The 13,302-nt window shown below is 40.2% G+C and overlaps 1 protein-coding gene and 1 long non-coding RNA gene across 2 annotated transcripts in view; one reads left to right on the top strand and one right to left on the bottom strand.

Annotated features, from left to right (window-relative positions):
• LOC129392695 (uncharacterized) overlaps positions 1-13,302 on the top strand; it is a 115,590-nt gene that overhangs the window by 34,809 nt on the left and 67,479 nt on the right. The window lies entirely within an intron of this gene.
• Positions 12,371-13,302, bottom strand: part of MBNL2 (muscleblind like splicing regulator 2) — a 156,191-nt gene continuing 155,259 nt past the window's right edge. Inside the window, exon 9 of the transcript XR_008619068.1 lies at positions 12,371-12,672. The gene's annotated coding sequence lies outside the window, so the exon portion shown is untranslated. The remainder of the gene's footprint in view (positions 12,673-13,302) is intronic.

Below are 13,302 nucleotides of genomic sequence, written 5' to 3'. Positions count from 1 at the left end.
AGAGGAAATGGTTTCAGTTTTTCACCATTGAGAATGATGGTTGCTGTGGGTTTGTCGTATATGGCCTTTATTATGTTGAGGTAGGTTCCCTCTATGCCCACTTTCTGGAGAGTTTTTATTATAAATGGGTGTTGAATTTTGTCAAAAGCTTTTTTTTTTTTTACTACTTAATGTGGATGTTGACTTATTAATTTTGAGGCTTTCTTTACTAATATAAATATTTAAGTCTATACATTTTCCTTTATCATTTTATTTACATCTTTAAAGTTTATATATATTTCATTATTGTTCAGTTCAATATTTTCTAATTTCCATTATTCTTTCATTCAGAGGACTGTTTTAAAATTACTAAGCAAGTGGAGTTTCTAGTTATTTTATCATTAATTTCTAACAATTGCATTTATTATCAGAAAAGTGTGATTGGATATGCATTGTTTGCAATTTATTATTGAGGCTTGCATTAATGGCCTGGCACAGAGTGAATTTTTAAAAATGTTTCTTATGTGCAAGAAAATAATGAATATTACTTAATTTTTTGAGCTCTCTGTTTATTAGGTCAAGCATGTTGATATGATCTTTAAATATTTCAGATATTTCCTTATGTCAGTCAGTTACTAAGCAGATGTATAAATTTTCTTTGATGACGATTTCTCATAGTTCTATCAATTTTGCTTATGTTCAATTTTTGCTTATGTGTTTTACATTTATGTTATTATGTGCATACCAGTACAGAATTGATTTTCTGATGAACTGATCATTTGACAAGGCCTTTTAAAATCTCTAGTATTGCTCTTGGCTTTAAAATTTATTTTGTCTGGTATTAATGTGGTTATACCAGCTTTCTTTTGGTTAGTTTTTCCTAGTTTCTCCTCTTTCATGCTGACTTTCCAACTTTCTGTGTATTTATGTTTTAGAAATGCTTATAGTAAACATCACATACCTAGACTTTTTTAAAAAATCCAGGCTGGCAATAATATAACAGAGAGTTCAGTCTATTTATATTTATTGTCATTAATGATATTTGCATTTATTTCTACTCTCCCATTTTGTGATTTTTATGTATTCAATATTTTGTGTTTTTTTCAGTTTCTTTCTTTGTATTTCCCCTTTTCCACCTTCTTCTGGATGGGTTGAGTTTTTTTGTTTATTTGTTAATTTTTTTTTCCATTTGGTAGTTGTACTTGCCATGGTTACCTTTAGTAGTTAACCTAAAACAGTGTCTTTGAAACTGAGTTGTGAAAATAATTCTGTGGTTATTGACCAGGACTTTTAAAAAGTACATAGAAGAGAATGCTAAATGGAAGAGTAGATGTCTAATTAGGGAAAATGTTGTTTTCATGACAATGTTGTTTCATATATATGTATATTTCGTATATTTGGTTATTGCATAAATATGTATATTGCCCTTAGAACAGGGCTTGTTATTACTGCCTCTGTTAGCCGCACTGGTCCACTGGTTTTATTTTCAATCATTCTCACATAGCTGGACAGCAGGGCCCTGTAGAACCATATTGGAGTCTGAAGCAAAAGAAAAAATGTGTGCACTTTTCAGGATTTGTTCTCATATACAAAATATATATACTTTTCAAAATATCCTCTCCTGTTGTGGACCAAGTGACAAAAGTTAATGAAAGGTCAACAGTTTAAAGACCAGACTCTATAGAAAGCCCCACGTGGCCCAGTCTGATGTCAGGCCACTGTCTCCCTTCTAAACCCACCCGGCAAGGACGTGCGGGCCTATTGGAAAGGCCAGTTCCCGCTGCAGAGTGACGCGGGGTGACATGTCAAACAAACAGTGACAGACAGTCTTGTTCACAATGTTGATATTTTGTTCATTATGAACTTTTCCCCATTAGTTTTGATTTTAAAAATATTACACTAACAGTATTCTTTATCTGGATTACTGGGTCTTTTACTGGCCACCTGAGGTGGGCAAGTAAACACGAATCCAGCCGTGCTGACGGTGTAGGCCCTGGAGCTCCAGCTGCAGGCCCACTCTGCCTGGGAAAGGTCCAATCTAGTTTTTGGTCTCCTGTGCCATGTGGAGACTCCAGTTTTCTGTAGTTGGGCACATGCCACAAGGCAAAGGGTAGATTTGGTGCCAGCTCACATTAAAATATTCCCATTAAAAAAAAAATCTCTGAGCATTTCTTACTTTCTTGATAGCTCCACAGTGCATTTAAAAGGGTTTTCTTTAATATTTTATCCAGTTGTCTTGTTATTTTCCTCCAGAGGTTCATTCATTGTATTTATTCTATTGTACCCCCTCGCCCCCAGAAATGGAAGTCTAGAAGGTTCATTACCACAAGATATAAAAAGATGAGCTGTCTGCTGAGTTCAACCAGTGTCTGCTGACTAGCCGCTGGTTTACCTAATTCCACTGTGAGGCTACCAGACTATTCCAGTTAACCTTGCCAGGAGCATGGCTGACAGGCTGTCCTCCTAGGAAAATGATACATATAGAGGAATTCCTTTTAAATGGCCAACTTTTCAAAGTCTGATTTTTTTTTTCAAAGGTGGTTAATGCTTTTCTGTTCCAGGCACAGTTCTAAGAGTTCGGTGTATGTAACTCACTTAATTCTCACAACTACCTTATGTGGTAGATACTATTACTGATCAGCTCCTTTTTACAGAGAAGGAAAACAGGACTAGAGGTTCACTCACTTGCCTGTGATCACACAGAAAGTGGAATGTCAGGATTTGAACACAGCCAGCTTGGCTACCAGTGCCATGCTCTTAACCTCTATGCTGTAGGGCCTTCACTTGTCACAGGACGTGGTGCGGTTATCCCAGCAAAGGGCTCCCTGACTGCCCCAATTTCCTGTCTCCTACAGTGGCTCATGTGGGTAGAATATATGAAAGTGATAGTCCCTGTGTCCTCAGGTAGTCATCAACTCATGCCCTAAATATGCTAATTGATTTCTGTAAAGATTTTTACCAGAGCAGAATCACCAAACAGGTGGCTTTTATTCAAAACATATTGATGACTCTTGGAGGAGTTGAGATAATCTCAGTATTCATTATGTGTATGTGTTTCTTAATTACTCCTTGCTGTCTTAATGGGTGCTTTGGTCAATAGTGCATGTGAACTGCACTAGTTTCCCAGTGCGACCCACTTCAACTTGTAAACGCCGTGACTGATAGAGAGGAATCACTCGAATTATTTTGAAATGGCTCTGATGGGTGGAGCGGAGTTTTATACTCCTGTGCTTTATTTAGAGCCAAAACTGGCTCCAGGATCGTATTTACCAAATGTACACTGAATACTCTTTGTTTTAACCTTATATGAAGATACTTGGCTTCCGTAAGAACCAATCTGATCATTTTTCTGGTTTCTTTTCAAAGAAATGCTGACAAAGAGCTCAGTAATATAAAAGACTAAGAGTGAAACTTTGGACCAAGTGAAACATAACGTTTTATGCCTTTTAAAGGCATGCTTTAAAATAAAAAATAAAAGCTATGCTTCCTCTGAAAGTATGTGAAAATTTGCCATTTTTGGAATCCACAATAAAAAAATACTTCAGTTTTGATTTCTTTCTTCCTCTTCTTTTTCTTCTATGATTAACTGAGTACTCTCTCAGGCAAGACACTTTTACAGGCAATTAATTTTCTTTATCAAAAGGAATCAAATTGCGACGTTGAATATGTTTCTTGCATCAGTTTGAAAGGAACTCAAAGCTTGGGCAGTGGAATTAATAAATGGTAGAGTTGCCTTTCTGTCTCAGTTTGGATTTTCTGGGAGGCAGGCTCTGAGGTGGAGAGTCCAATCCATGGAGAAGGGAAGGAAGCACGATTGGGCCAAGGGAGAGGTTGGGCCGTGATGCAGTCTCAACAAAAGCCTCAGCCCATGCCCTGGGGAGCTGGGGCGCCTGGTGCAGTATTTGCCCTGAGTTGGGCCAAGCTGGGGGCCTTTATAAACCTGTGTCAATCAACTGGACAAGGGCTGTGCTGGGGGAGGGAGCGAGACTTTGGACAAGGCAGTTCTCTTCAGTCAGTGCAATTCCAGAAGGAGGCTGACAGCTGTCACTCCTGGACACTGGGGAGTGAGTGCCTCATCCCGAACGGGGAGCTGACTGCAGGCTGCAGCAGCCTCTTATCGTTCTTTGAGTTGTGGCTTTCTCGTAGAAGCCAATGCCCTCTTCCGTTTTGTGTGCCTCTCATTCCTCCAAGTGTAGAATCCCTTTAAGTGTAGAGTCTGCATTCATTCTAATCACAGGCCTCTGTGTTTCCATTCCTGTTGCCTCTCATGCTTCTTGCTTTGCCAAATACTATACTTACAACTCCTCAGCTTCCATCTCAAGAAACTCCTCCTTCAGGGAGCCTTCTGTGACATCTCCAGCTCTCAGTAATCTCCCGTGGCAGTCGCTGGCTATTTAGTAATTTGGAATTTATCATGAAATACCTCAATACATGTATTTTGTTTTCAGCCATATGTATCTCTAGCTAGATGGTAACTAGATTATGATGATTTCAGATTATTTATAATCTAATAAGAATATATGCTCTTTTTTAAAAAATGTTTTCTAGCATTTTGTAATACAAAAATATTTGTTAAATGAGTGGATTTGCAGTTTGTTTAGTTCCTTAGCCAAGAATGTGGATCGGGTACAGGCAAAGTTTATGAGAAACTATTTGAATTTCATAATTTTATACTTTCACTTATATCTGTCTCTTCTGACACCATGGTTTTACTAGTCATTCATTCAAACAAACACATACTGAGTCATGTTCTTAGACACTGCTCTAAGCAGAGGGGATATGGTGGTGAATAAGACAAGGGCCAGACATCACAGAGCTTAAATTCCAATGAGATAACCAATAATACAACTGAAACAGATGAGCGAAATAACTACACAGTGTGACGGGTGTTATGACGGCAGTAAACATAGCGGTACGATGGAATCAGCCACTTTAGATCAGGGCTGAGGTGATATTGTCTTCAGAAGGAAATGATTCTGCCATGGCCAGAGAGAGAAGACAAGCACCTAAGGCATAAGGAATAGGAATTCAGGAGGCAGAAAGGACTCCATGTATTTAAGAAACAAAAAAGAAGTCTGAGGGGTTGGACGGTAGTTGACACAGCAGAATACACTGGATGAGGTTGGAGATGTTGGCTAGGGTAAAAGGTTTCAGATTTTATCATAAGAGCAGCGGAAAACTAGTGAATACTGGTGTTTGTCTTGTTTTGTGTGTGTGTGTTTAACTAGGAGATAGAGGTGTTTGTAGGGCACACATCTGTAAGAGTATAATAAGCAGTATGTGTATGTATATGCGTGTGTGTGAATTGCACGTAAATTATCAATGCAAAAACAGATGCTAAAAAAAATTTTGCCAACCATGCTAGAGGTGAGATTGAATTACCTTTCTGTTCTCTATATAGGAAATGACATCACAAAAGTGTTATCCTAAGACGATGGGAATACAGTCAAAAATGTAAACAAAACATATCATAAGGCATGTCAAATGGTTAATTCATAAAATGGCATGTTTTTCATACTCTTTTTCTATGTATTTATTCTCATATTTAATTCTATATTCATTTTTTGGATTCTTTTTCTTTAAGACCCCTCTTCCCCAAGTTTTATAACCTTCAGACCCCACAAAACCTGGAGTGGATCCACCTTTGATTGGGATGAAGCTGTGATCTGATTTTTATTTTATGAACGTACTGGCTGCCGTATGGAGAATGGATCAAGAAAGGACAGGAGGGCTTCCCTGGTGGCGCAGTGGTTGAGAATCCGCCTGCCAATGCAGAGGACACGGGTTCCATCCCTGGTCCGGGAAGATCCCACATGCCGCGGAGCCGCTAAGCCTGCGAGCCACAACTACCGAAGCCCGCGCACCTAGAGCCCCTGCTCGGCAGCTAGAAAAAGCCCGCGCGCAGCATGCTCGGCAGCTAGAGAAAGCCCGCGCGCAGCAGCAAAGACCCAACACAGCCCAAAATAAATAAATAAAATAAATTTATTTAAAAAAAAAAAAGAAAGGACAGGAATGAAATCAGAGAGACTCCAATTTGTATCCAACAATCACAATTCTTTGGAGTTTGGGTATTGAAGATGGCCATCAAAATGGTCGAGTGTTGGGGACACGGGTTCGATCCCTGGTCCGGGAAGATCCCACATGCCGCGGAGCCGCTAAGCCCGCGAGCCACAACTACCGAAGCCCGCGCACCTAGAGCCCCTGCTCGGCAGCTAGAAAAAGCCCGCGCGCAGCAGCAAAGACCCAACACAGCCCAAAATGAATAAATAAAATAAATTTATTTAAAAAAAAAAAAGAAAGGACAGGAATAAAATCAGAGAGACTCCAATTTGTATCCAACAATCACAATTCTTTGGAGTTTGGGTATTGAAGATGGCCATCAAAATGGTCGAGTGTTGGCGGTGGTTTTCCTTCATTGTTTTCTAGAGTCAACAGAGCCTTTAAGGGGGTGACGCCGGTTAGCACCGTGTCACTTCTCACACTCTACCGTGTGTATGAATCACCTGAGCGTCTGGTTAGAATGCAGGGTCTCCTTCAGTTGGTCTGGGGTGGGGCCTGGGATTCTGCATTTCCAACAAATCCCCAGGTGCTCCTGTGGAAGTTCAAGGACCACATCTGGCGTAGTGAGGTAGTAAAGCACTGTGGATCCAGAGTCAGGCGGCCTGGGTTTCAACACCCATTTTTCTACAAACTTTGTGACTTTGGTTAAGTTAGCTAATCTTTCCAGTCCTCAGTGTTCTTATCTATTAATGGGTGTGCTAATAATAGAATCAACCAGAGAGGGTTATTGTAAAGATGAAATGAGATGATCCAGACTAAGAGGCTCTCACAGTATAAGGGCACAAAAATATTTGATATGATTATTCTTGATGTAGTTATAACACTTGGTCTTCTTAGCCAAGCTTGGCTAAGACTTCCTATGAATGATTACCGAAATTTCTCATGCATATAGAAAGAAAGGAAAAGGCTTTCTCTGCAGTATGGATTAAGTAAAATTAATCCAATCAATAAAAACTTATAAAAGGTGAAATATATTTGCAAATCAAAATTACCAAGTAATGGACTTCCCTGGTGGCGCAGTGGTTAAGAATCCGCCTGCCAACGCAGGGGACACGGGTTCAAGCCCTGGTCCGGGAAGATCCCACATGCCGCGGAGCAACTAAGCCTGTGCGCCACAACTACTGAGCCTGCGCTCTAGAGCCCGCGAGCCACAACTACTGAGCCCACGTGCCACAACTACTGAAGCCTGTGTGCCCAGAGCCCGTGCTCCACAACAAGAGAAGCCACCGCAATGAGAAGCCCACACACCGCAACAAAGAGTAGCCCCCACTCGCCACAACTAGAGAAAGCTCGCGTGCAGCAACAAAGACCCAACGCAGCCAAAAAAAAAAAAAAAAATTACCAAGTAAAAGAAATATTGAGACCAGTGAAGAGCGGGCTAAGCTGCTGATTAAATCACAGAATGTTGCATCTAGAATGGAAGTTAGAGATCTTATAGTCCAACTGGTTCATTCTACAGACAAAACCAAAACAAAGCAAATGGAAGAGGCCTAAGGGGTCATGACTCTGGTCATCATATATCATGTAGGTGGGATCTTCTTATTGAAAAGACAACAGAAACCCTTTCATTGATATTTTGATATCTATAGAAACCTATCTTTATTTAGGTTGTCATTGTTGTGACAGGTCGAACTGTGTCCCTCAAAAGGACATGTTGACATCCCAACCCCTGGTCCCTGTGAACGTGACCTCATTTGGAAATAGGGTCTTTGCAGATGTCATCAAGTTAAGATGAGGTCATTAGGGTGGGTCCTAATCCAAGATGACTGGTGGCCTTATAAGAAGATAATGTGAGGACAGACACACGGGGCGAGGCCCTGTGACGATGGAGACAGAGACTGGAGGGACACAGCTGTGAGCTAAGGAACGCCAAGGATTGACGGCCCGCACCGGAAGCTAGGAAGAGGCAGGGAAGGATTCTCTCCATAGCCGCAAAGGGATCTCGGCCCTGCCAACTCCATGATTTCAGACGTTAGTCTACAGAACTGGAGAGAATTCATTTCCGTTGCTGTAAGCTACGCTCTGTGCGGGGCTTGGTTCCAGCAGCCTTGGGAAACTATAGTACTCTTTATCCTTTCTCCATTTTTTCACAGGTTTATTTTTCCTCTTCTGCCTGACAGAAAGCTTCTTGAGGGTAGGAACTGGACTTTGCCCATGTTCGTGTTCCTTGAACAGCTTAGCAGTGCTTCGTCGGGGCTCAGTGAGCATTTGTTGAATTGAAGTAATTGTAGGCTTCCCCAGAGATCATGCAGCTCATTATTTGTTATTATAAACCCCCTATAATTTGCCTGTCAGCTTTTGACACTGTCATCGAGGACATAGAAGAGGTGCCTCTTAGTTGCCAAGAGATGTTTGGGTAGAATGAGGAAATAAATACTGATAGGGAAACCCAGGAGCGTACTTTAATATTATTTTAAGAAGAGTTACTAATATTCACTGAGAGTTTGCTATGTGTCAGACTCTGTTCTCCGTGGTCCGTGCACATTCTTTCATTGAATCATCCTAATGTCTAGGTGAGAGAGATCCTGTTAGACCCAGCTTACCGATGAAAAACACTGAAGCTCAGAAGCTATAAAAAGCAGAGTTGAGAGTCAAACTTGGGCCGTAAGACTGTAAAATTTGCTCTTAACCACTAGACTATCGGGAAATGCAGACGCTGATCATTCCTTTCTGCAGAACTGAGAGATCCTCAGCTTTGTGTTTATGGACGATAATGTGTTTAGATTGCTCTCCATATAAATGTGTGTGTGAGAGTGTTGCATATATATTTATTCTGTGGCATGTTTGTTACCTCCATATATATAGGCCATCAGGTTCCTCAGACATATTTAGACCTTATGAGCCAGGTTTCCTAAGCTTCCACGCTACCTTTTTTTTTAACGATTTTTTTGATGTGGACCATTTTTAAAGTCTTTATTGAATTTGTTACAATATTGCTTCTGTGTTATGTTTTGGTTTTTTGGCCTTGAGGCCTGTGAGATCTTAGCTCCCCGACCAGGGATCAAACCCACACCCCCTGCACTGGAAGGCAAAGCCTTAACCACTGGACCGCCAGGGAAGTCCCTGCCATGCTATTTGAGTATACTCTTCTTCCTCTGTAAAGCCACAGGTTTTATATTTAAGTGAGTGGGTTTCCACCTTTGTGTGCATTGCAGCACTTAGTAGAGGAATGGAGAGCTCCAGCAAGGAGAGCACTTTGCTATTGTTTTGCTTTTGTACTTTTGTGGGGTGACCCTTTCGTTTGAAAGAAAGTTTCTCTAGCGAAAGAAAAGTTAGATTCCCCTAATTTAGATCATTTTAGTTTACACAGGAGGATTGATAAGTAAACTTCTCCCTTTGTTTATATAAGCCCAAGTCCTGAAAAGACCCAAGAGCAAAGTTATCAGAGAAAGGAATGACTGGACACAGTTGGATTTTAGGTGTATGTGATCCATGTGTGACCTTTATCTAGGAAATCATTCTCTCTGGCTTATGTGACATGTTCATCTTTTTAGGGGCTGCTTCATCATGACTTAATGACATACACTTATTGGGAAAAATTCAGTGACTTTCAGTATTTTTTATTTCAAGAGAATCATATTGAAGTTTGATTTAAAAAACTGGATAACACTGGTGAGATGGTGCACTGTCACATTCCCACCAGCTGCCTCTGGTCCTAATAAAGAATTAGGCTCTGTCCTAAACCTAGAATAGTACTTTGCAGCCCAGAGCTACAAAATATTTCATAAGTTGTTATTCTTGCGATAGGGAAGAAAACCTGTTTATATATCCTATGAAAGGATTCTTATCATGGCTTCATCTTAAACCTGGATGAATGGTCTACCCTGAATTCTTTTCTGAAATTTTGGCCTGAAAGTTTGCCACAAATAAAGCTCACGTCAACATGACCGTAGAGTTAGGACGAGCCAGGGCTTGAGAGTCCTGCTGCTTTATGTGATCTTAAACGAGTTACTTAATTTTTATGTGTCTTGATATCGCATGTACATTACAGGTATAATAGCGCCTTCAAAATGCTAAGGATTATGTCAAGTATACATGAACAAAACAGAGTTACCTTCTGATTATACCCTATTTCATGAAAATAGCTATATGTTTTCACCAACTTTGGAGGGGATGTCTGAAATGGTTTTATTAAAATATAGGCCATGTAGCACATATGACATTTACATGGGGGGCCTAAAAGGACACCTCAAGTGGGTGGGCCATCATTCTTCAGAGTCGCTGAAGCAGAGGGAGAAAGTCACATGACTGTTGGTCATGCATTTGAACTCCCCTGGACAGCTGTGGATCTAGTCACCCTGAGGGCAGACTCGGGAAGGTAGTGTTGATCTAGAATCAAGCTGCTTGTCACAGCAGAGCCTCTGTGTATCTTGATTAAGAATCTCTGCAGCTGTTAGAACTTACTTATTAGTTATTAGTAATTCTCCTCAACTACCGGGGTGAGTTTCTATATAGAAACCTATATGGACTATTTCGCATAGTGCTTGACACATAAGCTAGTCCCTGGGGAATATTCTCGATCCGAGCCCTTCCCCATCCCTGCCATCCCCCCTCCCGCCAAAAGCATGGAGGGAAGTCACTACTGTGTTCATTTTGTATGAATCGTTCTGATTCATAGTGACTCAGTCATTTCTATGGACATAGCCCAGTCCAACAGCAATGGTAGCCTATTATTTCAGAGACCCTAGGATATTTGGCGGGGAAGAAGAACTCATTCTTTAGCGAGCCAGTATTTCCTTCTCAAGGGCGTCAGAATGTTGAACTATATTTTGGTTTGCCTGGCTGCCCCTAAAAGCTTTAAAGTATTGCAAAAGAACTGTGGTTAATAATAAACAGAGTATATTTCTGAGTCTGAAACATTATTTTTAGTTTGGGCTGCCCCAAATTAAAATAACACCTTCCTATTGGCAGATAATTATAGAATAATTGATATTTTATATTTAAATATTTTCTGTGCTGAAGAGATAAATTAGTTTTATCCTCTAATGTTTAAATTCCTCTTTTGATTTTGATGTAGTAAGTACCATAAAAAGTCAGTCTAGGGCTTCCCTGGTGGCGCAGTGGTTGTGCGTCCGCCTGCCGATGCAGGGGAACCGGGTTCGCGCCCCGGTCCGGGGGGATCCCACATGCCGCGGAGCGGCTGGGCCCGTGAGCCACGGCCGCTGAGCCTGCGCGTCCGGAGCCTGTGCTCCGCAACGGGAGAGGCCACAACAGAGGGAGGCCCGCGTACAACAACAACAACAACAACAACAGTCTACTGATGAAAATTTCACTTCATAAACCAGGTGTGAAAATTTTTGAGTACAGTTTGTCTCAGATTTTTCACTTAAAATAACAACTTGTTCTCGAAACTTGACACCTTGAACTAACTTAACAGAGAATGTTTTCTTGTCAGGAGTGACTGATGGAATAGCAACTTTTCCTCTGCTTTTACAGTAAAAGAAATTGCTCACCCAAACATATAGCCAATTTTTCAAACATCCACAAAGGTGTGACAGTATTTTTACCCTTGGGATTCCTGATGGTACTGTTTAAAAATACAAGTGCCTTTATTTGTATATGCCTGGTCTGTTGAATGTTTGTGTTGTCTACCCTTATAAGGGGTCTCATAATCACTCAGAAGGCCTGAAGCTTTAAACCTGCCATGGAGAAAATCTTCTTCTCTCCCTGTTCCCGCCTTGGCCCATAGAGGAGGTGACTTCCGCCAACCTCTGCATGACAAGGACTGTTCCCACCTTCCCTGAGAAATATCATGGGGCCCAAAGGACAGAGAAAGGAGAAGGCTGAGAAGGTGCCCCGCACCTCTCAGGAGGCCTCACTTTGTTGAGCACCTGCCCGCAGGTGTGATGCTCAGCTCCTGTGCTCTCCTCAGTCCACCCAGCCAGGATGTCCACGTAGACCAGGTTTCATCATTCCGCCTCTATCTGCAGCCTAAGGTCTAAGACACGTTGCTCAGTCAGGCTCTTACCTGAAAGCCTGTCTCATGGATTAATGGGCATTTTCTTGTCTGTTAATTAAGTGACGTTTTGTTCCCCATTTGGTTACTGATCTCTTCACATCTCTTCATATTCAGGCAGAATTCTGAAGATGAGGGCTGAGTGGTGGGATTTATTTTTATTTCTAATTTCAAAGAAGAACAGAAGTAGTTCTAAAATGACCCTTGTAAATTGTTTTTCTTACTGTTAAAAAGCCCCCAAATCCAAAGCCTGCTCTTCTTTGAAGCTACGAAATGTTATCTGTATGAATGTAAAAACCATTTGGTTTGGCTAATTACCAATCTGTCTCAACAACAAAAAAAGGAGGATGACTAGAAATCCTTTTAAATGCTTCTTTTATTTCATTGGTTGTACATTGGGTGAGTGAACTGAATATTACAACCAAAACATAGAATTGATACAAATTAGACTCCTGTTTACACTGTAAGGTAATGAATGAGGGAATTCTTTAAGTGTTACAGAAAGATTTAGTAGAAATGTTACCAGTGATATGGCTCAAAGAATATTTAGGTGAAGTGCTGTTATATCCTGAAAACCAAGAGTGAAATGTAGTTCCCGTGCAAGTGGCGAGTTCATCTCTTAACTACAGTATTTGTTGAATTGCTATCATCATGTCTTGGATATTGGTGATTTTGTTCTGTAATTAAACAAAGCATTTAAGATTTATTCATCATAGTCAGACTTCTGAATATAAACAAACTTTTGGCAAATAATATTTATACAGAAAAATAGTTTTAGATCCTCTCAAATCCCAGAATTATTCTATAAAATTACATTATAAATAAATAAAAAGCAAAATCTGTTGTACATATATTTGTACATCTATGCATTTGCCTTGCCTCCTCCTTATTGTAAATGGCATATTTATGACTCTTTGCATATTACAATCACAATTCTGGAAAATGGATATCATAGTAAAAATACAGTCTTCTATATTCGCTTCGGGGGGGATAGGTGATGTTTTTGATGCTCCATTATTAAAGGGCTGAAAATAGTTGTGTGCTAAAAACTTTAAAAATCAAAATCATGAAACAAAAGAAAAAAAAAGACAATGTTACAATAATTAGTCTACAAAAATATTTCAGTGATTCCCATAATTTACCTTTTAGTAATGTATACTATGTTTTCAATGAGTTTAAGTGAATTAACAAAGAAAAAAAGAAAAAAGAAAATAAGTTTGAATGTTTTAGGCAAGTTGTAGCATAACTACATTGTTATAGCCGAGAAAATTACAAATATCAATAATACATAAAGATGAAACTACCAA

The sequence above is a fragment of the Physeter macrocephalus genome, chromosome 13, assembly GCF_002837175.3.
Source record: "Physeter macrocephalus isolate SW-GA chromosome 13, ASM283717v5, whole genome shotgun sequence".
Taxonomy (NCBI): domain Eukaryota; kingdom Metazoa; phylum Chordata; class Mammalia; order Artiodactyla; family Physeteridae; genus Physeter; species Physeter macrocephalus.
The sequence above is the reverse complement of the archived record's forward strand: the minus strand, read 5'-3'. Positions and strand labels throughout refer to the sequence as shown.